The sequence below is a fragment of the Jaculus jaculus genome, chromosome 3 (assembly GCF_020740685.1).
Source record: "Jaculus jaculus isolate mJacJac1 chromosome 3, mJacJac1.mat.Y.cur, whole genome shotgun sequence".
NCBI classification, from domain to species: domain Eukaryota; kingdom Metazoa; phylum Chordata; class Mammalia; order Rodentia; family Dipodidae; genus Jaculus; species Jaculus jaculus.
Genome location: NC_059104.1, coordinates 29,118,702 through 29,144,522, shown reverse-complemented (window position 1 = coordinate 29,144,522; position 25,821 = coordinate 29,118,702). Strand labels below are relative to the sequence as shown.

Below are 25,821 nucleotides of genomic sequence, written 5' to 3'. Positions count from 1 at the left end.
TGAAATTTCATTATAATTATGTATCTTCCTGATGCAAAAATATATTGACATTTGCATTAAAAATTGCTACGATTAAATTACTGCTTCTGAGGTTGACTGTGATAAAGTGTAATAAATTTATCTTAGAAGCCTTCCTGTGATTAGAAAGTAAATGCAAACAAGTTAATCTCAGAAGTGATGAATGTTAATAATCAGGAATGGTTATAAATATTAATTCCATTTGACACTTTCTATTTGATACATACTCAGTGATTCATTGATAGCTCCATGAGTTATATGCATATATCAAAAAAATCAAGCATATTTCTCTATCTATCCTCTATGCTTGAACTTTTAGTCATATTCAATTTATTTTCTACAGAGTATTAGAAGTAATACACTAAAGTTTTTAATGTATAAAGACACTCATGTTTTTAAAAGGTATACATGCTTAATGTATGTTACTATGACAAAAGTTGAGATCTTTTATGCTTGTAGGTGTGTGGTTATGTGTGAGTGTGTGAATATGTGTGTGCAGTTCACATAAGTTCAGATTATTTTGTGTGTGTAGACTTGTATGTGGAGACCAGAAAAAACCTCATGTGTGGTTTCTATCCATCTTTTATAGAACCGAGATTTTCTTGAGGCTAGAGAGATGGCTTTGAGGTTAAAAGTATTGCTTGCAATTCTCCAGTACCCATGTAAAGCCACATGCAAAATTTTCTATCATAGGTGTCATTGGAAATTTAAATAAAATATGGAATCCATCAACAAAAACACTCAATTTAGAAGATTCTTGCAGAGAGAACAATTTTTGAAGATAATTTTTAAAGGAAATAGCTTGAAAACATTCTCACTTTTATATTTTAGCCTTTGAATTATATGTAGCTATAGTCCTTATATGCCCAAACACAATTCTCACACACTTGTTTATATGTAGAACTAATTCAATGTGAAAGCTTTGCTATTTATTATTATAAAATCATATTACAAATTTACATGCAAAAATTTCCTAAGGTTTTTCTTGTTTTCATTACTGATGTTTCTTTTCTTTTATGTTTGGTGTGATGGAGTAACTGAAATTCTAGGGCAAGAGTTCCTGATTCCTCATCCCCAGCAGCTGCAGAAAACAGTGTATTAGAAAGAATGGGGGCTGGAGAGATGGCTTAGCGGTTAAGCACTTGCCTGTGAAGCCTAAGGACCCCGGTTCGAGGCTCTGTTCCCCAGGACCCACGTTAGCCAGATGCACAAGGGGGCGCAAGCATCTGGAGTTCGTTTGCAGTGGCTGGAGGCCCTGGCATGCCCATTCTCTCTCTCCTTCTCTCTGCCTCTTTCTGTCTGTCTCTCTCTAATAAATAAATAAATAAAAATTAAAAAAAAAGAATGGAAGAAAAAATCCTGTAGAATTTTGGACAGGCAGAAAGAAGACAATGTACTGGGAAAAGAAAATAAATTGTCAGTGAGACCTACAACATCAAGGCTTCTTGAAGGAATATGTAGTGGCTGGGCTTTGTGCCTACAGTGGACTTAAAGGATGTCTTGAATTCCTGTACACTCATGCTCTTCCTTGCAGAAATCTGCAGTTTTTTTTTTTTTTTTTTTTTTTACAGTTGTCCACGGCCCGCATTGATTTATAATCGTAATGTTTAATATTCAAAGCAGGTATTTAACTGTAATCTTTACAACCGCAACAAGGAGTAGTGCTGGCAGAGACATCTATGTCCTTACTGGGCATTTACCCTGAATGCTACATGCCTCACTACAGATATCTTGCTCAACCATCTTCATAGGTGCTCAGTTCATAACAGGTAAGAACTGGAATCAACCAAATTGTTCGTCATTGGGTGAATGGATAATGAACTTATGGTATACTTACGCAATGGAATTCCACTCAGCAGTTAAAAAAAAAAAAAAGAATGAAATTTGTAGGAAAATGGATGGTTTTAGAACAGATCATACACAATGAGCACACACAATCACAAAAGGACAATGGCCACATGATCTCACTCATCTGCAGCTCTTAGCCTGGATCAGCTGGAGTTGCTGGCATACCTGAAGGGCAGCATGAGACCCACACAATAGGAGTAGAAGGGCTTGGTGTGAGTGCAAAGGGAGGGTGGGGAGAAATAGCCACAATACTAAGTGTAAAATAAACTGATACCATAGAAACCTTTCTTCTTGAAGGTAGACTAAAAGATTTAACCCTCAACAGGAGTATAGGGGGAACATCTCAAAAGAAGAGTACTGGAAAGTGAGATAAAGCCTAACCTTATTATTATTATTTTTTTTTTATTTTGAACTGTAGTTCCCAGTACCAGAAATCAGTACTATCCACATTGAGCTATTGATCAGAGAGACCTATGAGGTCCCCAAAACAAGACAGGCTTCTGTCAAAGCACTTGATTACCCACCTGAGGTAAAATGTAGACCCTATTGCTGAAGACACAGAGAGACCTGGCTGGAATCCACAGGAGAGCCAGTCTGCAGATGGCTTGTCTAGTGCTGAAAAGCGCTACATGAGCTATTTGGGGGAAGTGACCAACCATAGTGTGAACAGGCAGGGTTCTAAGCTTCTCAGAATCAACAAGCCTGAGGAGAAGTACATGCTGTGCAATGGTGGTACCCAGCCTTGGTGGATAACTAGTGGCTTTCTGATTGGCTAAGTGATCCACTCAATGTAAAGGAACCCATATCTGGAACTGGGAACTAGGTCAGATTCCTATGAAGACAAGGTTATGCTCTCCAGTGTCAAGCTTTCACTAGATTTTGGCTAAAAGAGGGGCTACAACCATCAAACTCTCCCCAAATTAATAACACCCAACTTAACCTACACTGACTTTACTCAACATTGGAGAACGTGTTTCTCTTTTCTAGAAGAAGATAGCAAGACCCAAAGTGAAAAACCAGCCCCTACATCTCAATCAAGTCCCAGATGGAATCACAGAGTAAGTGAGGAGTTGAACAAAAGCGCTGCTTCCATGGTGAGCTTGACAGTCAGCACCAGGGTGAAGGAGACAGATGCTGGGGTTACTCAGAACATACCAAAGCAGAAATCCAGAGGTTCCTGAGAGATCATCACTGAAGTGAGTTAAAGCACACACACCAGCGCTCAGGGAATTTTATGGAAGAGGGAGGCAGAAAGATTGAAAGAGACACAGGTTGGGATGTCCTATCCAGAGGCACTGCCTCCTTCTAATAACTGACTGCTGTTCCCACAACATATAAACCACAACACCCTGGGGCATACCAGCAACCCCACTGAGGAGGGTCCCCTGCTGAATGGTGGCAGAAATGAAGGAAAAGATGGTGCCAACACATGATGTATCCATACAAATATGTTCTTAATAAAATAAAAAAGAGTGCTGGGTCCAATGAAATCATTCATGGAGCTGAGTAAGCACCACTGTAGATTGCACTGAGGATGAGGGCGTAGTTTTAAATTTATGTTTATGTTAATTGGAAAGAAAAATCACCAGTTATTTTTCCCCTCCTAAAGGAATCAACAAACCCATGAAAAATATAAAAGGACTCCTATGACAAGTGCAGAGGAGTCCACGTTACAGTTTCACACACCCAAAAGGGACAAACATATAACTGGGAAACAAACTATTTTAAGCATGCATTAGATCTAAGAATTAAATAAAATGACTGTGGAGAGCAGAATCTCATTTTAAACTAGACCAACTCAGCAAACTATAATCTTAGGATAAATTAGATTTTCTCAATTCCTTCTGATCTCAAATCAGAGCATCACAAGCTACTGAAATAAAACCAATGAACAGCTGAACATCCTGCCAAGATCAGGATTTTCAGTAGGAGAGTGCCCTCTCTATTTGACAAAGCCCATTTACCTAGTATATTCTTCTCCCCATTACTTAGGTATTTCAGTCATCTTGTGGTCTCATATATATAAAATGCAAACATATTTGCAAGCAGTACTAGGAATAATGGCTCTACATGGTTGGTTACCATTTGCAGCAAAGTTAAGTACACCATAAATATTTAGTGATATGAAATTATATGTTTAGATAACACACAACAAATATAGTGTTTCTTCCAATGCATACAAGATTAGAAAATATATATATAGGTAACACTTTTGGAGCACTTACTAGATAAGGAATGAAGTTAACTCTTTCGTTTCTTTACATGGTGTAACCAGGGAAATATACAACAATCTCATGGAAAACTGTGCACTGTGGTATACTAACAGTAAGCACTAATTAATAGTAATACTAACCAGATATCTGTATGTCATGGTATTTGTAAACACCAGAGAAGGGGTTTCTCCTGTATAATAATCAAGATTACATAGTCTACTCTCTGTGGTTTCAAATCCAAATTAAAAAAATAAATAAATAAAAGGAAAGAAAATAAATGACTCCAACACGCCCTTTATTGCTCTTGGCTATTGACAGACTCTAAGACCCAAGGACTGCTATCACATTTGCATTAGAACTGACTTTACTAGTTTTATGGGTATCTGGACTTATGACCCTTGCTTATTGCTTTATGGTATTGTACATCTTTTTTATTGAAGTAGTAATTAGGAATATAAAGTGAAGCAAAAAAATATGTTTCATAAAGGTTAGATGTTTTATAATTTGTAATTGCAAGATGAATACTAATGGATATGTTTCATTGTAAAGGAAAGCTAGACTATGCTTTTATCATAACATTCTACCAGATATTAAAATTTCAATATTTCAAATTCTTTGTCTAATTATTCACATTCTATTCAACTACAATATTTTGCAAGATAAACAAGACTGGGATTGATGATTCAATATGACTTAGTTTTCACAAATGAATATATACGCAGCTATCAACTACCATACGTTACATTGTACTGTAACAGTGTTGATCATATCAAAGTTCTGACACAGTAAACATGTAGATTAACTATGTTGTATGTATTCTCAGGAATGTTCTAGAGGCTCTAGTAACAAATCTGGATTGATAATTTGTTTGACTATGCACAATCTGTTGATTTTACACTAGTTATATAATTTTTCATTTTATTTTATTGTATTAGTTATGTACACAGTGTGTATAAAGCCATGTTGGTGCCATTTTTAGCCTCCTGCCTGTCTAACTCCTCAGAGGGACACTCCTCACTGGGGAGTGTGGGTGGTGCAAATTATATAATTTTTTAATCCCAGGGACCCTAAGTTTTAAGATTGATGATAACTGGTACTTAGTCTTTGTAATTATGTAATTGAACTTCATGACAAAGTTTGAATACTGCTCCTGATCAATATTGATATTCTAAAGATGAAAGGCATAACTAAAAAGATGGTGATATTTGTATGTCTCATGAGATTGAAATGAACATATTCTGACTAATGACTGAAAAATGATACCCATCTCTGCTCTGCTTCTATCACTGTATGTGTTCTAGTTTTCGCTTTGCTTTGTATTCTGGCTTCTATTGTTCACTGGGATTCTGGCTGTATGGTGGTCATTTTTACACTCTAAAGCCATTTTCCTTAATCTACATTTGTTTTATCAATGGCTTCTACATACACAAACTGAAATACTGAGACAGTTAGTATTGGAAAATGAGTGCTGAAAGATGTTTGAAAATAATAAATGGGGAAATCATCAATCCTTACCATTTCTATGTTGTATAATCAATTGAAAATAAGTACTGAGTGGTCTTATGTAAAAAAATGTGTTTTTATTTAATTTATTGAGATATAGACAGTGGCAGAGAAAGGGAGGAAGAAGGAGAAGTGCCGTGAGAGGGAGAGATGGAAGGTGACTCAGAGGGAGGGAGAGAAAGAGAGAATGTGATGTTTTGAATCAGGTATTCCATATAGGCTCATGTATTCTGAGTTCTTGGTCCCCATCTGGTAGCAATTTGGGAAGCAGAGCATTGCTGGAGGAGCTGTGTTGTTGGGAGAAGGCTAAGGGGTATTGTAGCTTGCCCCTCTTTCATGAGATTGGCTCAGTCTCCTGGTGCTGTTTTCCGTATGCTATGGCAAGGAGGTGATATACAGCTTCTGCTTGTGCCATTTTCTCCTGCTGTTATCACAGAGTTTCCCTTTGAGACAGTAGTCTGAAGTAAAAACTTTCCTGAAATCAGCTTCTTTTGGTCAGGATGTGTCCCAGCAAAAAGGAGATAATGAAAATGAGAGAGAGAGAGAGAGAAAGAGAGAGAGAGAATGAATTTAGGCCAGGGCTGTTTGCCACTGTAAATAAATTCCAGATACATATTCCAATTTATGTGAGTTCTGGGCCATTGAAATCAGACCATCAGCAGCAGGCTTTTCCAAGTGAACACCTATAACTGCTAAACCATCTTCTCAGCCCAAGTGGTTTGTTGTTGTTGTTGCTGTTGTTTGCTTGTTTTGTACTCATCATTCATGATCTGATGGGAATCATTGACCTCTGAGATAGGTCTATTTACACCATTGCTCTCAGCAATTTGTGCTGCATACTTCATTTTTCTATGGGTTTCAACAATATGATCATAAAATGACTATGGATATAGCCCAAAATTATGCACTGTTTTTTTTTTCTAAAAACATTCTGAGATATTAGCAGAGTTACTATTTTGGAATGTTGAGACATAATGGACCACGATTCTTAAGCTGTATATTGTAAAGAAGTGAAGGTGGGGTGCTTTAATTGTCAACAGAATGTTAAAACACACACATAGGAAGAGCCTCTACTCTGAGTCTCATATAAGTTGACATTGTCTAGGATATTGAGTTCTGAAGTAGATACCACACAGTGCCAAGGTGAATAACCTCCAATCGTATTACTGGAAATCATGAATCTAGGGACAGGAAGTAGTGTACCTATAGGAAAGAAATGTAGTATTTTCTTTCCTTTTTTTTTTTAATTTGTCACTTTTGTAGGAGTCAGTCACATAAGTGTGAATGGCACATACTTTCTTTAATGCAATTATAACCTGTACTCTGGGAGATTTTAGGAAAGACAAGCAAAGACGCATGATTCCACAGACGTACCTCATTCAACTGCTTGATGCTATGTAGAAGGAAAGAAAACAGGGCATGAAATAGCATGACTCAGACTCCAAATCCCCCTTCTTAAGAAGAAAAGAATTAATTTTAAAATGAATTTTAATGGCCATGTAAGCATCAATGCGTTCATTTTGCATAAGCCTGGTGACTTACTGACAAGAGCAATTAAATCCTATTTAGATTTAGCATTGTTTAATATATTTTAAAATTTTACTTACTCAAAGAAAAGGAAGGACAAAATATGAGTCCTGGGCTGGAGGGATGGCTTAGAGGTTAAGGCATTTGTCTGCAAAGCCAAAGGACACAGGTTTGAGACCCCAAGGGGGTGCATGTGTCTGGAATTTGTTTGCAGTGGTTGGAGGTCCTGGTGGGCCCATTCTCTTTCTCTCTAGCTCCCTCCCTCACTCTCTCTCTTCTCTCTCTCTCCCTCTTTCTCTGTCAAATAAATAAATAAATATAGCTCAAGGAAGGCATTTAAAAAAAAAAAACATGAGTCACTTTCAATGTGTGATATTAAAAGTAACAGGTTTTTTTTTATCTTCATAACAAAATTGATTTTTTAATAGATTAAAAAATTTGGGTAAAAGTAATGAAGGGGGGACTAACTAGGCTATTTCAGTAAAATGGAAATCCCTTTGTAGGCAGAATGTTTTCACACATTAAGAAATAGGGCCTAGGGATGGAGGGATGGCTTAGTGGTCAAGGCATTTGCCTGCAAAGCCAAAGGACTCAGGTGCAATTCCCCAGGACACACAGTAGCCAGATGTACAAGGGGGCGAATGGGTCTGGTGTTCATTTGCAGTGGCTGGAGGTCCTGGCATGCCCATTCTCTCACTCTCTCTCCCTCTTTCTCTGACAAATAAATAAATAATATATTTTTAAATAGGGCCCAAATGTATTGTTTTATGAATAAATGTGTGAGTGATTTGAGGACAGAATTTTAAAAGGCTATATTGGTTAAACAAATGCATAACATAATATCCCTACTCCCTGTATCACCATAAATTTGAAATAGTATTATTTCATATGAAAGCAAGGGAGAAATTATATAAGTACATGGTTTTTCTTTGTGGTTAGAAAATTTAAAGTGATGGAATTGCTAAGATGAAATATACAAAATAGTGCACAGGGAGCTGTTGAATTGTATGTTTCACCTTGAATGAGGCTTAAGTGACTAGCCTATAAAATATACAAAGTTACTCTGCTCTGAATAGTTTTCCATGGATAACTTACCTTTCAAAGCATACATAAATTGTTGTAAGGGACAGCTCTTACTCTTGACATATATTTTCCTCAGACTGATAAAAGGCCACTAAATAGTTTTAAGAATGAATGTAATTGTGAATCAAAACCAGTATGGTAAATAAGCATCTGTTCTAACACAGAATTGAAATTAAATGTATAAACTATTCCCAAATTGACTGGAAAGTTCTAAGTCATAGAATGTTTGGTGTACATTGTGCAATAGAAAAATATTTATAAGTATTTAAATTTCTATTAGAACCTAGCATAAAAGAGACTTAAATTTTTTCATTGTATTTGAATGAAAGTACAAAATATTCTCAGACATTTTCTCTTTATAGTAGCACCCATCATTATGTGAGGTAATTGAATGAGATCATTAACTTTTTCCTGGTAGTCATGATTTCAAGAATGAATTGAGGGTTGTTATTCTCAGTATGTTTCATACATTTCAAATATTTTCCCTATCATCTGATTAGAGGAGTTCAGTTTTTGTGGGGTGGCAAAGCCCTGATTTAGAAAGACTAACCTCTGGAACTTTCCTATCCAGAAATGGGTAAAGGAGAGATGGGTAGGAGCAGAGTCTAGGAGGTGAGATCTAACTCCTAATATTCTTTTATCAGGGGCTGGAGAGATGGCTGAGCAGTTAAGGTATCTGCCTGCAAAGCCAAAAGACCCAGGTTAGATTCCCCAGTACCCATATTAGCCAGATACACAAGGGGGAACACACATCTGGATTTCCTTTGCAGTGGCTGGAGATCCTGATGCTACCATTATCTCTCTTTCCTTCTCTCTCTCTCTCTCTCTCTCTCTCTCTCTCTCTCTCTCTCTCTCTCTCTCTCCCTCTCTCTCTCTCCCTCCCTCCCTCCCTCCCTCCCTCCCTCCCTCCCTCCCTCCCTCTCTCCCTCTTTCTCTGTCAAAGAAATAAAATATTCTTTTTTTTAAATTTAATTTATTAGTTTTCTTTTCAGTAAATACAGGCAGTTTGGTACCATTATTTAGGCTCATCTGTGATCTACCCCTTCCCATTAGACCCTCCTTGTTAATGGGTCGTGCATTGTGGAGTTAGCCCCCAGTTATTGGTATGGTAAATGTCTCTGCATATCATGACCCAACATGTGACTCTGACAGTCTTTCTGCCCCATCTTCCGCAAAATTTCCCTGAGCCATGTTGGGTTCATTTTTGGTCTGCTTCAGTGCTGAAGTGTTGGGGGCCTCTGAGGCTCTGACTCTCTGATTTGGTAGGAGTTGATTTTTCTCTGCGTTGATCTCCTTCCCCTTTGTGCTGGTATCCGGTTCACAGGAAAACATCACCCTTGCTTATTTCACCAGTTGTCCTTAGTTTCAGTTGGGCCCCTTTTGAGGTATGTTGGGGCAGCTCTCTTCTTAGGATCTGCATCTATCTGGAAAAGAGAAGCAGATTCTCCAACGGAGAGTAAGTTAGCACCCGGTGCCCCCTCTTCCAAATAAAATATTCTAATACCCTTTTTGCAGGAGTCACATAGCTGTGTTATAGAATGAGCCTGAGGAGAAAAGAAAGGTTAGTTTAACACATCGGTAACCTTGCCGTATCGGCTGTCACCACTTCTCTGATGGTATTGCCACTGTGGCTTCCTCTGCACACAAGCAAGCATTGACACTGTTTTTGAATGGCCAAAAACCAGTAATATATGAATAAATAGTACCTTTATGAGCAAAGGGTAAGGAACTTTTGACTTTGGGTGATTCTTAAAGCTTTGTTAAAGGAGGGATTTAGGGGTATGACCTGCTAGACTGCTGATCCAGAGCACACATACACTCTGATCACAAGAGCCATCACACTGAGCCCACATATTGCCTTCAGCAGATCTGTGGGCCATTAGTTACTGACATCATTGTCTTCAACCCTTTGAAGCAGTACTTCGTACACATGTATGCTTGTTCTAAGCTGAGACTCCAACTAGTCTCTGGTGAAAGGAGTGTAGAGCAAATCCTAAGATCTGTCAGCATCTCTAAACATTGCTTGTCAATATTGGTCATCTGTGTTGTTCAGGCCAAAGGTACAACAAGAACGAGGAAGGCTAGTCACATTGCTTTAAGCAGGTGGATCACACAGTTATAACATTAAATTTAGAGCAACGTACACATAAGAAATAGTATTTTACTTCAATAATATCACAAAAGCTATTTATAAGATCCAAAATAAATACTCCCCACTCTTTCCTATAGCTCATTCAAATAGTTTGTTCTCCTGATTTGTTCTTATAGTTTGTCAGCACAGAAAGGGTTGTAAGGCTTCACACTCTCAGTAATTTCACAAATGTCCTGTAAAAAAAAATATTTTCTGTATTATGAATTGAATGTTTAATGATAAAATGATCATTTGCCAATCAATGTTCAATTCCATAGAATTCCAGAGTACAAAGGTGAGAATGCTATTTCTGTTTAAGCAAAATTTTGTTAATAATAGCAATGTTTGATAACAAACCACAGCAAACATTATGCTTTGAATTTAATCTGATTGTATAAAAATTTACTTTCCAGAGCTGGAATGATGGATTAGTGTTTAAGGCATTTGTCTGCAAAGCCAAAAGACCCATGAACCACCTAAGCCAGATGCACAAGGTGGCACTTGCATCTGGAGTTTGCAGCAGCAGAAGGCCCTGGCATGCCCATTCTCACTTTCTCTCTTTCTCTGCCTGTCTCTCATTCTCTTCTCTGTCTGTCTTTCTCTAATAAATAAAGCAAGACATAGCCTACAACCCCATAGGGAATACCTTCAGCCTCATTGAGGAGGATCCCAGTGGAATGGGAACAGGGATGAGGGAAAAGAGGGCACCAATACATGATGAATCAATATAAAATATATTGATAGTACTACTACTGCTGCTAATAATGATAATAATAATAATAATAACAATATTAAAAGAAAAAATAAAATTACTTTCCATCATTTTTTGTTGCTTTTTATACTACAATGGGGTGAAGGTGAACTGAGGACCCTTAACCTCATGTATGAAATGTAAGTTATCTCAAGATATTCCTTTAAGTGTTCTTAAGTTACATTAACAATACTTCTTTGGAAACTATTTATAGACATTGCTAAAAACTCCTAAAAAGTGCAAAGGAAGGCAATGACACTCATTTTTAGCACACACCACAGTTTCTCTTTAGTGTTCTTGACTATGACTTCAAAGAATGGCAAATGCTCCTCATAACATGCTCCTTTGTCCTCCACATTTTACTCACGTGGTGTAAACGTTTTTTCTGAGGAGATGTAAGTAAGCATCTACTCACCCCAGATGGGTAACAAACGACAGAGCAAAGTTTGAATCAGCCCATATGCAACATGACAAAACAAGGAGTTCAGTGTGGTTACTTAAGGAACAAAGACAGGCAGCTGCTTCCCGAGCATAGCCCAGCTCTAAGGCAGCTACACCATGGAAAATCACCATGTAGGTGACGCCTCGCCTCCGAAGGTCGCTGTACAACTTGAATGAAGTAGCTGGTAGGAGATTCTCTTCCCAACAGCTATTTACTGCCTCTGTAACCTTGGGCATGACCCTTGTGAATCTTATAAGTATCTGCATAAATTTAAGAGCATAAATTTCAGTTTGGAACTTTCTACCACTCCTCCATCAAAGGTGAAATGTTTCAGTTAGGAGGAATTTACTATATAACTTTTTAAAAACTCAATCACTAATTCAATACCTACCAGACACTACCATACCCTGTGTTAAATATTTGTTTTAAATCTTGTTAATACAGCAGTGAACCTGTTTGGTCATTGACAGAGAGTATGAAATCTGTGCTATCATAAAGTATATCCAAAGGCTGTGCTATCATAGAGTGTATCCAAAGGCTGTACTAGGAAAAGTCAAATATAAGGGTCAGTGGACACATAAACATAGTCCTTTTCTTTTTTTTTTTATCAATTTTTATTAACATTTTCCATGAATATAAAAAATATCCCATGGTAATACCCTCCCTCCTCCCACTTTCCCCTTTGAAATTCCATTCCCCATCATATCCTCTCCCCATCTCAATCAGTCTCTGTTTTATTTTGATGTCATGATCTTTTCCTCCTCTTACGATGGTCTTGTGTAGGTAGTGTCAGGCACTATGAGGTCATGGATATCCAGGCCATTTTATGTCTGGAGGGATCACGTTGTAAGGAGTCCAACCCTTCCTTTGGTTCTTACATTCTTTCTACCACCTCTTCTGCATCAGACCCTGAGCCTTGGAAGGTGTGATTGAGATGTTACTCAGTACTCCAGTCACCTCTTTCTAGTCACCTCTTTCTAGCAATATAATACCTTCTGAGTCATCCCAAGGTTATTGCCATCTGAAAAGAGAATATTCTCTACCCAAAGTGAGAGAAGCATTAACATAAGGGTATAAATATTAAGAGATGTGCTTACTGGGCAGTTTGATAAGCATAGTATATACATTTTTCCAGACATCAGCAGTGTTACACCTTTAGGGCTCATGAATACCCCTTTTTTAAGTTTTCAGTATCAGTGATGTATTCCCTCCCCCATGGAGTGGGCCTCCAGTCCAATTGGAGGGCAGTTTGTTTCCACCATGACAGATGTGCCACTATTGCACCCGTTGGCTCATTTAGCCCGGCTGGCCAATTATAAGGCTTGCAGTGTCCACTGTTGAGTATCTTCATTGGTGGTATCTCTTTCTCCCATAGAACAGCATGTAGAATGGCTTCTTCCAGCTTTCTGTCAGCTGGTCTACATGGAGAATGTCATCAGCTCAGTTCCAGAAGGATTTCTCAGTGGCCTTGCAGCCCACATATGTGGAGTCTTCAGCAATAGGGTCTTACCAGCTATTCCTGGTGGGAAACCAAGAGCCTCATCAAAGGCCTATAATGTTTTGGGGGCATCAGGGACCTCCCTTGCCAACAACTCACTGGAGATATCCCATCCCTGGCACTGAAAATTTTCTAACAACAATCTATGGCTCCTGAGTGTTCCATTGTCCAAAACCAAAGGATTCCATATGATTTATTTGCATCCTCTTAGATCTTGATTAGCCCTCCCTCCACCTTTCCTTTACTCAATCTCTTCCCCTAACCTCACTTTGAGCTTTTGCACCCCCGTTAATCTATTTTCTTAGGAGAGTTTATCCAATGTAATAGCTAATGTAGATTACTAGTTTGATTGAATTTAGAATCTCACAGTAAAACTCACTGGGTTTGTCAATGAAAAAGATTTGCCATTTTATTCATTGAGATGGGAACATGGGAAGATGCACTCCAAATGTGGAACGCATCATTTTCTGGGTCAGCATGTGGAGTGGAACAACAAAAAGTGAGGTGAGAGCTGGAGAGATGGCTTAGTGGTTAAGCGCTTGCCTGTGAAGCCTAAGGACCCTGGTTCAAGGCTTGATTCCCCAGAATCCACGTTAGCCAGATGCACAAGGCGGAGCATGCATCTGGAGTTCATTTGCAGTGGCTAGAGGCCCTGGCATGCTCATTCTCCCTCTCTCTCTCTCTCTCTCTCTCTCTCTCTCATTCTCTCTCTCTCTCTCTTCCCCTGTCACTCTTAAATGAATAAATAAAAATAAACCAAAAAAAAATTTTTTAAAGTGAGGTGAGCAGCAGCATTCACCTGCTCTGTACTTCACCAATGTGGATTGAATATGATTATCTCCCTCATTTTCCGGCCACAGTGAGTTTCCTGTCATGATATACAGTACCTTCAGACAGTAAGCCAGAGTAATCCCTTCCTTCCTCCAGTTGCTATTGTCAAAAAAAAAAAAAAAAACAGAAAAGAAAAGTCTCAGCCACAAGATAAAGAGCTAACACACCCAAGATGATACCAAAGACATAGCCTCCATTAAGTGAAACAACGAATTTATTACCTCTGTGTATCTGCATTCAGGATCAAAGAACATGCCAGCAAACACTCAAGCAAGAGTGTGTTTGGTATGTTTAAGGGAGGAAAAACATGATGGTGGTGGCTGGCACCAAATGAGAATTTAAAAGATGGACAAAATTTAAAAAAAACACAGCATAACAAGGCAAATCAATTGTGAATTTCAGTGTCATAGACATGTGACAAAGATGTGAGCTGATTTTTCTCTCTTAAGAAAATGTCACGCTTGAAATCAGAACTCAAAATCTGTGAATTTTTGGTTTTGCCACCAGTGTGATTCCACTGCCCTTCCCCAACCCCAAGCTGGATAGGCAAGGAGGGTCTACCAGTGTGAACATCCACAAGGCATGGCAGCTACCCAAGTACACTATAAGGAAGCAAAACTATTTCCAAGTGCTGGGGGATGGTACAGGGTTGTCCTGGGTAGAAAGCACTTCACAGATGGATGAGTAGGTATGGCAATGGCTGTAATCGTCTGAGCCTTCTCTCATTTGATGCCAATATACTCTTGTCTAAGGCTGTACTCCTTCAAAAGTTGTATGAACGCAGTAGAAGTATTACCCTAAGATTGCTCTTCCTGAATTTAAGTTGCTCAGGAGAAGTATTAATGTATGTATTTTTAAGGTACTAAAGTTTTGTATAAAGCTCAAGTGAAGTTGCTAAAATAATCTTTTCAGAAGAGTTTTGGCACAAAACAAAGAAAGGCCAGTGGGCCACCCTTTCTCTACCTTTTTATTCTGCTCTGGACTTCAGTGAATTGCATAATGTCCTCTTAAATGAGTGAGCATAGATTTTTTTTTCTTTTTTTGTGTTTTGTACATCACCTGAGTAACATATGTTCAGAAAAACAATCTGAGGGTAATATTTCTACTGCATTCATATAACTCATTTATTTTGATATGTTTACAGTCATTTATTCAAAAAATAAGAAATATTTTAGCTATTAAAGGGTTCCTACTTCTAAATACATACTCTAAAAATTACATTTTGTTGATTTATTTTAAATTATAATGAGATTGTGAAAAAACTATAATGAAATCTGTTATTTCATGTTAATTTACTACATACTTTTTCAAATCATCAATATTCATCAATTTTGTCTCTAAAACAACACACATTTTAAAATTGTAGTTTGTGGTGATTATATTAATGTGTTTCAGCAATAGTGCCCACTTTTTACTGCATACTATTTTGTAATAGTTCTGTAGATAATATGAACACACTCAGTGATTCTGATGCTAGGTTTATGAGCAAGAAAATATTATGTCAATTTTATAAAATAAGTATAAGACACAGATGATCTTCTGCTTTTTATCACACTGGAATAAATATAAGAACTCAGTTGTTGGTCCACACCAAGTTTATGATATTCATTTACATTTTTCAAGCTTGTGACAATCTTTTGAATATGTATTTCAATGTAACCTTTTTGAAAGCTGGTTTTGGTATTTGTAAAGTAGAACTATGCTAGAGCTGGGTGCTTTGCAGGAGACATGGACACATGTGAGTACATTTGTGTGTAATGATAGTGCTTTATTTTTTTCTCGCATAGCTGTGCCTTATCCCGGCCTTTTCCATGTCAAAGCCTCTGAGATTAGAGACAGAATTTAACTCAACTAACACATGGAAGATACTCTTGGGGATAAATGAATATGTCTCCCCTAGCATGATGGCATTCCCTATTAGAACTATTGGCTTCTCTTGCATAATCACAAAGGATGCCTGCGGATATGGTTGAAGATGGTGGCTTGCAAATTCTGCTGGTCCAGGTGGGCCCCCCCAGTGCTCATGTAATGCCAGGTGTACAAGGTAGGACATGGATCTGGAGTTAATTTACAGTGCAAGAGGCCCTTATTTTCTGTCTCCTTGTCTTCTTCTCCCTGTCTACATCTCAAATAAATAAATATATGAAATATTTTTAAAAGCCCTACAGCAAAGCAATCCTAACACTGCCACTTGTGACGATATTGTTTTAATCAAAATTTAATAAACTACTCATGAACTACTCATAAGCTACTACTAAGCCAATTATTATTAAATAAAAGCACTCTCGTTATCAGTGAATAAGGAAATTATCTGATTGTATTTAATCTTGCAAGTAACGTTGAAAGGAAAAAATATGATGATCAATCCTATAGAAATATTTCCCACAAAAGTCATATTGCTTATTGCAAATCATTGTAGTGCCTTTCTGTATTTATATATCACTTGTAAATGCCTACTAATTGATGTATGTACTCAAGATACTGTACACATCTTAACCTATACAATGTATGCATTTGAAAATTGATGATAGTGTCAGGTAATGAGGTCCCATATTATAAACATATTCCAAAAAGAATAGTGTTGTTGCTTAGAACCTGAGCATGTAGCTGAGTGTGCATCAGTGTTCATGAATAAAAGCTAAAAAATGAATAAATAGAGATATATGATTGATAGGCAAAAAATAGATTGATAGATGACAGATAGATAGATCCAAGTAAGATTATGAGTAGTTGTACAAATTTGTTTAATTTCAAATGCAATGTCTATATCTATATCTATATCTAATCTATATCTATATCTAATCTATATCTATCTATCTATGATGTATATATATTATATATATAATTTTAATATTCTATTAACTTATTAACTTTCATTTCCCCATAGAAATGACACAGAAAGAAAAGTGAAGGTGAAAATCTCCATTTTATTCATATACTAAGGACCATGTGTACCCAAGTGTGCCCTTTATTCCCAGAACTCAGACATCAGCACTGCCAAACAATTGCTGTGAGTTGGAAAACACTGTGGATATTGATATTCAATATTTTTAACCTTTTGTCAGTAGGTGATGAATTAACTCAGCTCCAAGGCTGTTCCAGTTGACAGTGAGAGCTGATTTAACTCATTTCTCACTGCAGGAAGAAGAATCAGATCCAGGGAAAACAGCCAATGGAAGGATGAAACTGAATCAAAAATAAAATTAGTACTTTAGCACTGTTAGGCATCTCAGAAACTTGGGGATAATTAACATTCTTAATATAAAATATTGATGCTATGCAGCATTAATGTGGCATCACAGTAAGAATTGACAGTGTTTAATGTTTCATAACGGCCTCCTAGCTGAGCAAAGCTCTCCATTTTACAAGTCAAAGGAAGTTAATTTTAGGTTCAAAAATTTTTAAACCCTTTGGAAGCAATAAAATAAACTCTTGTTTCATATATGAGTTGCCTTACCTTTTCTCCACACAATGATAAAAACTGCTCAATGGAGGCAAAGGCCTGGCTTCTTGTTACTAATGTGCAAATTTGAAGGGGTTTCATGACTGTTCGGGCTGCTACCTTTGGAGAAATACCTAATACAAATCACAACATCATCAAAAGCAATTACTTTACTTTCTAATTACTCAAACTTTTGCATTATGAGTGAATATTCATCTCTCTTTAATTCTTCTCCCAAGTAATGTGCCTTGACAACTCTGAAGGATAATCCACGAAGGAAGTAGTGTATAAATTATTGTTAAAATGTGTTAGCATCCTGAAAACTCTGGTATTCTTTTAGAGAAAATAATTCCTTATGAACAATTCATATACTAATGTGCATAGCCCTTTCCAGTTACTTAGAGGCCATTATAGTTGTGTTTCTTTAAATTGAACTTACACACATACACAAACACATATATATAATTTCTAATTTAAAGCTGTTGAAAAACTATACTAATCCCCATATCTTCAGACAACTTCAAAATCTGCAGTTTTCTATTTACTCCAGTTCTTATTGCTATAACACATTACCATAGGCTGAATGACTTACAAAACCAAAGTGTACTTGGGACACTTGTACTCTGGGCAGCCTGGTACCTTCAGTCCAGTGGAGGCATTGCTTCCTTCTTTCCAGACAACCTTGTCTCTCTATCCTCACATTGTAGGGAAAGAAATCCTTTCATGAATTTGTTCTAGAGAGCATTAATCCATTTTGAGAGTGCCACTTTTCACCACTAATCCCCTAATCTCCTCAAATCAGTGGAACACACACACACACACACATACACACACACACACACACACACACACACACACACACACACACACTATCAAAACAGAATAGCTTTTAGCTGGGAAGAAGCAATAATAAGAAGTTAAATAGAAGAAGGAACAGGGAGGAATATAAGAAAAGGTAATGGTAGGGTCATATGGTCAAAATATATCATATACATGTACAAAATTGTCAATAAAATAAATAAATTTTCTGGACCCTTTTCAGTATAAGAATCTCCCTGCAGAAAGTCAGGTTAAAGGCTGACTGACATGGGCCGGGGAAATTGCTCAGTGGTTAAAGACCTTTTCATTTGCACACATTTATTGGAAAAAGCCAAAGAGAGACAAATATCCCAAACCCAGGTGTCAAGAACATATTCTGTTTCCCTCTTGGTCAGTGTTTTCCTGTTCTTGTAAATCTGAGTCCTGGACAGGTTTCCCATTGATTTCCATTGTTCTTTCATTTCCACCTATGCTGGACCATTTTACTTATGCTAAAAATTCTGTGTTGTACAGAGTAGAAAACAAGTACATTTGAAGATACCACTCTTGGTCTGCATTTAAAAGCCATAAATCAAATAGCAAGAGAATGGATGCTACTAACTGTCTTATGTACAGATGTTATATTGAAAAATCTCAACAGTACAACCATTTTAAGCACATAGTTGCTTAAACAACCCACTCTACTTGACTGTAACACATTCTCTTCTTTGAACCTTTCTAGTAGACATTTCTTCACAATAATTCCAATCCATTCTCTGATAAGCAGGTTCCTTAAACTGGACTGGAGTGGTTTGTGACTTTATGCCCTCATTGGATGAGGTGAAGTGACTAAGATAGTAAATATAATAATACCTCCTTCACATATATTCTTCTCTAACACTTGCTGCAATTATCTATTATTGTAATTTCTTGTATGTAATATGTGTCCATATGTATCTCCACTTGTGAAGCGCTATTCTGCCTTGAGCTCTGTTGCACCTAGTGGCTAATTTCCTTATGCAACATAGAAGACAGTTTCTTCACATTCATGTGGCCAAAATTAATAATGAGAGTGCTAAAATTGGAATGATACACAGTAGAATAGCTTGGCCCTTGCGCAAGGATAACATGCAAATTCATGAAGTGTTCCATATTTTTCATAAATAATAGTAATAATAATGAGAAACAAATTAATAAAGTTGTTTCTTTCTATATGAAAACAAAACCAGAAAAAAAGTTGGATAAAACAAATTATTTTCTTATTTTCAGCTAATTTCCCTTTCTTTAGCAGTAACTGACGGTAGTAGCACCCTTCAAAAGACATATGTGGGCTGGAGAGATGGCTTAGCGGTTAAGCGCTTGCCTGTGAAGCCTAAGGACCCCAGTTCGAGGCTTGGTTCCCCAGGTCCCACGTTAGCCAGATGCACAAGGGGGCGCATGCATCTGGAGTTCGTTTGCAGTGGCTGGAAGCCCTGGCGCGCCCATTCTGTCTCTCTCCCTCTATCTGTCTTTCTCCCTGTGTCTGTCACTCTCAAATAAATAAATAAAAAAAAATGAACAAAAGACATATGTTTTTTTCCAGTCAAGAATGTTTATTTTCCTAAGATGGAATTGTATTGAACCTGGTTCAGGGCAGCATTCATGGACGTTGAAGAGGGTAACGGACACATTCATCAGTGAAGGATTAGGGGAAGGGCCTGGACAGAGTGTCCTGGGAACCATCTTGTAGAAAAACCTGACACATTCACTTAGTCTCACATTTCTGCACAGCTCTACTTGACCCAGCCCTGTCTATTATCTCTAATTGTAGTTATTAATCTTCATTTCTTTAAACATAACACTAACAACTTCAGGATTGCCTAAAAGGGAATTGGGGTAAGGTCAGAGCTGCAATCAAGGCATGATTTCTCGAATAAGAGATTACATTTGTTTTTAGATTTAAGACTATGAATTCCAAGGCAAATTAGTTTAGACAGTGTTAAGGCAATTGTCCATTTTTAGTCTGACTGAGTTTAAAGCATTTCTTTCCAACTTCCTAGCTACTGGCAACACAAGGATCTTTAAATTTAAGTACATACAAATCAAGGTTAAGCAAAATTATAAACTTCTTGTCTCACTTGTCCTAATGACATCATGAATGGAGATAGTAATGAATGCATTAAACAGCACAGATTTTAGAGCAGGAGTATGTCTGTCTGTGACATTCATATAGTTCCTAGAGGCATATGAATTTTGTGGTGGAAATGACATAAATTGGCCACAGCAGTATGAGGGAATAATGTCTTTTAGGTTCTTAATTGATAACTTTGGATTATGTCCTTCTAAAAGTACCCCTAATAAGAGTTGAGCCAGCCTAAGATTATGAAATATCATTTATAAGTTAAGGTACATGGGAACAATCCTGACTTTCCAGACTTATAACCTTTGGAAGATTTGCTTTATCAAGCTGTCTTTCAATTTTCTCAGTAAAAACAAACCATACTAATAATAACTACCTCATAGTAACGTTTTATTTTTCATTAACACTTAATTGCATTATGGTTGATATAAAACTACTATATATTTAGAATACCCAACTTGCCAAGTATCTACTTTAAAAGAATAAGGCAAATACTTTATTTCTTTTTAAATTATTTTTATTAGATATGTACATATTTTGTATGTAAACATCACATGTTGGTACCATCCTTCCCCTCCTCCTTACCCCTTTTCTGAAGAAGTCTTCCTCATTGAGGATGCAGGTAAAACCTATAGGAATTATGGGTCACATATTATTGGGGCAGCAGTGAGTTATGGGGGAGAGGCAATGTCTCTGTGCAAAATGTCCCAACTTGTAGCTTTAATAATCTTCCTGGCCCCTTTTCTGCAAAATTCCCTAAGCCATATTGGGTGCATTTTAAGTCTACTTCAGTGCTGGTTTCGTAGAAGCCTCTGTATCTCCAGTTTGGTAGGTGTCGTTGTGTGTCCTCAGTGTCTATCTCCTTCTCCCTTGTGTTGATATCAGGTTCACTAAGAAAGCAGCCCTCCTGCTCATTTCTCCAATTCCTTTGTGGTTTCAGCTGGGAACGGGGTGAAGTGTGCTGGGTCTTTTATTTCTTTGGGTTCAGCTCCCACCTGAAAAGGAGAAGCAGATTCTCCAGTGAAGAGTAAAGTTAGCACTGGTTTAATGGGATAACCATCATTAATTTAAAATTTAAAGGCTATACAACCTCTTGTAGCCCCAGATTAGTGGGAGTTTGGCAATGGAAAGCAGAATCATTATCTGAATATGATTCTGACATGTTTCCCAGTTCCAGATATGGTTTGCTCCCTACTGAGTGGATCTGTTAGCCAGTCCAAGAGCAGTTAGTTACCCACCATGGCTGTGCGCCACTATTGTACTTGTGTGAACATCACATCAGGTTGTTTGCTTCTGAGTCACTTAGATGTTGAGCTGCTCAGAAGGATGTTGGCCACTTTCCCCTTGTAGCTTATGTAGCACCTTCCAGAACTAGATGGGCTAATTGTCTGGGGACTGGCTCTTCGGGATTCCAACCACATTTCTCCATGGTCCATGCTGACAACTTATGTGTCTTCAGCAGTAGAGTCTTACCAGTGACCACTAGTGGCTAACCAAGTGCTCTGACAGAAGTCTGTCTTGTCTGCTTTGGGAGCTCTAGAAGGTCTCTCTCTTATCAACAGCTCATTGTGAATGTAAACCACATTCTGGTATAGGGAATTACAGGCCACAACTGGGGAAAACAAAAAAAGAAAAAGAGAAGAAAAATAAACAGGAAGAATTTAAGGTTAGGCTTCACCTCACTCTCTCCAGGGCCCTTCATTTCATGTGTTTCTCCTAATGTCCTCTTGAGGGTTTCACATTTTAGTTCAACATCCAGGATATAGCATATAGGATTCTATGGTACCAGTTCAATTTGTGTTCAGTTTTGTGTTGCTCCAAGCCCTTCCCCTTCCCCGAAACCCTACCCTCCCTATTGTCCAAGCCTGGAGATGCCATTCAGGTGTGTCAGCAACTCAGGCTGATCCAGGTGAGGAACCACAGATGAGTGAGACCATGTAATGGTTGTCTTTCTATAATTGTGTGTGTTCACTTAGAATGATAAGATAGAAGTTCAACCATTTTTCTCCAAAATTCATTCTGCCATTTTTTTCTTAGTACTGAGTAGAATTCCACTGTGTAGAGATATACCACATCTTGGTTATCCATTCAGTGATGGGCACCTGGGTTGATTCAAGTTCTTAGCTATTATGAATAGAGCAGCTATAAACATGATGGAGCAAATGTCTCTGAACTGAGATGTGGAGCTTTTAGGGCAAATACTCAGTAAGGGAATAACTGGGTGTGTTGGTAACTCTATATTCATCCTTTTCAGGAGTCTCCATATTGATTTCCATAGTGGCTGCACCAGTTTGCATTCCCACCAACACTGAATGAGTGTTGCTATTTCTCCACAGCCTTGTTGCCATTTATTTCCATTTCAATTGAATATGGTGATATCACCATTTCTTTTTTCCTGACGATAGTTTGGATATCTATGGCAGCCTTCTGCCATTCCGTATGAATTTTGAGATCATTTTTTTTCAATCTCTGTGAAGAATAATGCATTTTTATTGATCTTACATAAAATGCACCCTTGCTTGTTTCACCATTTTTTCTTAGTTTCAGCCAGGGCCCTTTTGAGGTATGATGGGGTATCTCTCTCCTTAGGTTCTACATCTATCTGAAAAAGAGAAGCAGATTCTCCAATGGAGAGTAAGTTAGCACCAGGACAAATGAGATAAACTTTACTTTTTTTTATAGAGAGTTTAATAGGTGTAGGCCCTCTTATAGCCCATGATTGATGGTAGCTTGATATTGGAGAGTGGGCTTATGTTTGGATATGGTTCTGACTTGTTTCCCAGCTCCAGCTATGGGTCCTGTACCACTGAGGGGATCAGTTAGCCAAGTCAACAGCAGTTGGTTCCCCACCATGGCTGTGTGCCACTATTGCACTTGTGTGGGCATCACAACAGATTAGTTTTTGCTACGTAGGTTAGACCATGAGTTGCTTGTAGAGATATTGGTCATTTTCCCCCAGTCACCCCGTAGCACCTTCTGGCACTAGATGCACTGACTGTCTGGGGACTGACTCTCTTCCACTTCCAGCTATGCCATTCTATTTTACATGTCAACCACATAAGGTGTCTTCAGAAGTAAGCTCTTACCACTAACCTTTGGTGGGTCATCAAGTACTCTGACAGAAATCTGTCTTTCTTTTAGGAAACCTTTTAGGTCTCTGATCAAAAGTTCACTGTGGATGATAGCCACATGCTGATACTGGGAGTTACAGGTCAGTGCCCACTAGGAAAAGGAGGAACAAAATAACTCATACACAAAGCTAGAGAGAATAGAGAGACAGAGAGAGAGAGATAGAAGGTGGGAAACTGTAGAAGATTAAGTTTATTCTTCTTCATACTCTTTCCAGTGTCTTGTGGTTCAGGTGTTCTCTCTAAGGGCCTGGTGAAGGTTCAACTGTTTGGTCTGCCTTTTAGGAAGTAGAATTTTATGGTACTGTTGCTGTTTGGGTCTAGAATTGTGTTTTCAACCTCTCTGTTGCCCTCCCCTCCCTCTCCACCCATCTTAGTGTCTAGTCCACAAGATGCTTGCTGGGTATGTAAGGCATCTTGGGTAAATTCAGGTTAGGTGCTGTAGATGAGTGAGATTATGTGTCTTTTTTTTTTTTTTTCTGTGATTTGGTATGTTCACTGAGAATGATCTGTTCCAGGTTCAACTATTTTTCCTCAAATTTTATTGTGTTATTTTTTTCTTACTGCTGTATAGAATTCCATTGTGTAGATATACCACATCTTAGTTATCCATTCTTCTACTGATGGACATCTGGGTTTATTCCAGCTCTTAGCTATTACAAATTGAGCCGCTATAAAAATGGCTGAGCAAATCTCTCTGGCCTGTGGTTTGAAGGTTTTAGGGTAGATGCCCAGTAAGGGAATACCTGGGTTTGTTGGTATCTCTATAGTCAGCTTTTTCAAGAGTCTCCATATTGCTTTCCAATGTGGTTGTACCATCTTACATTCCCACCAACAGTGGATGAGTGTTCCTACTTTGCCACATCCTCACCAGCATTTATTTTCATTTGATTTTTTGATGCCTGCTATCCTTAGTGATGTAAGATGGAACCTCATAGTTGTTTTAATTTGCATTTCCCTGATGATTAGGGATAATGAACATTTTCTTAAGTGTGTATTTGCCATTTGTATTTCTTCCTCAGTGAACTGCCTTGTCAGCTGTATGCCCAATTTTGTGAGTGGGGTGTTTGACTTCTTACTGTTTAGATTTTTGAGTTCTTTATAGATTCTAGAGATTAGGCCTTGATCAATAGAATAACCCACACATATTTTCTCCTGTTCTGTGGGTAATCTATTGGCTTTGTTTATTGTATGCTTGTCTGTAAAAAAAACTCTTTAGCTTCATGTGATCCCATTGGTTGAGTGACTGTTTAAGATTGTGAGCTACTGGGGTTTTGTTAAGGAAGTCTTTTTCCATTCCTATATCATGGAAAGTACTTCCTAAATTTTCTTCCAGTAGTACTCAAGTTTCTAGTCTTATATTGAGGTCTTTGATCCATTTGGACTTGATTGTAGTACATGGCGAAATGTGTGGATCGAGTTTCAGTTTCCTGCATATGGTTATACAGTTTGTCCAGCAACATTTGTCGAAGATGCTGTCTTTTTTTCCAGCCTATATTGTTCATGCCTGTGTCAAATATCAAGAAGCTATAGTTGCTTGACACAAATTCTGGGTCCTCAAGTCTATTCCATTGTTCTATGCACCTGTTTTTATGCCAGTACCATGCTATTTTTATTACTATGACTTTGTAATATAGTTTCACATCAGGTATGGTTATGCCTCTAGAAGTATTTCTTTTGCTGAGGAGATGTTTGATTATGTGAGGCCTTCTGCCTTTTCATATGAAAGTTGAGATCATTTTTTTCTATTACTGTAAAGAACACTGTAGGGATTTTAATTGGATTTGCATTAAATCTGTATATTGCCTTTGGTAGGATTGCCATCATCACAATGTTAATTTTTCACAGGCAAGTGCTTAATGCTCAGCCATCTCTCCAGCCCAAATTTATTTAGTTCTTAATGGTGATCATATAGTTTGCTTCTATATCTTGAATATTGTGGATTAGCTGTATGGCATATGGAAGGAAGTACAGATATCTTAATATCATACCTGTTTTATTTCCTTGGAATATTTTTATTTCTTTGTAGGTATAGCCAGCAAAGTCTTTGCCTAATAATTCATTTATAATCTTGAGGATCATCCCTGTTTAGATCCAGATTCTAAGGAAAGAGCCATCCCATCATACTTCAAAAGGGCCCCAGCTGAAGCTAAGGGAAATTAGCAAAACAAGCAAGGGTGCTGTTTTCCTGATGAACAGGATACCAGCACCAGGGGGAAAGAGACCAACACAAAGAAAAATCAACTCCTACCAAATCAGAGAGCCAGAGCCCCAGAGGCCCCCAACACCTCATCACTGAAGCAGACTAAGAATGAACCCAACATGGCTCAGAGAAATTTTGCAGAAGAGGGGACAGAAAGAATATCAGAGCCACGTATTGGGTCAGGATATGCAGAGACATTTATCGTACCAATAACAATGCATGATCCATATACCTCAACAAAGAGGAGCCAATGGGGAAGGGTAGGTCAGGGATGAGCCTAATAATG

General features: G+C 37.8%; 1 non-coding gene across 1 annotated transcript; it reads left to right on the top strand.

Moving 5' to 3' along the window:
• Positions 1–19,131: 19,131 nt before the first annotated feature.
• On the top strand, positions 19,132–19,243 carry LOC123459727. The gene has a single exon (XR_006636479.1). It is a non-coding gene; the product is annotated as a U6 spliceosomal RNA (small nuclear RNA).
• The last annotated feature ends 6,578 nt before the right edge of the window (positions 19,244–25,821 follow it).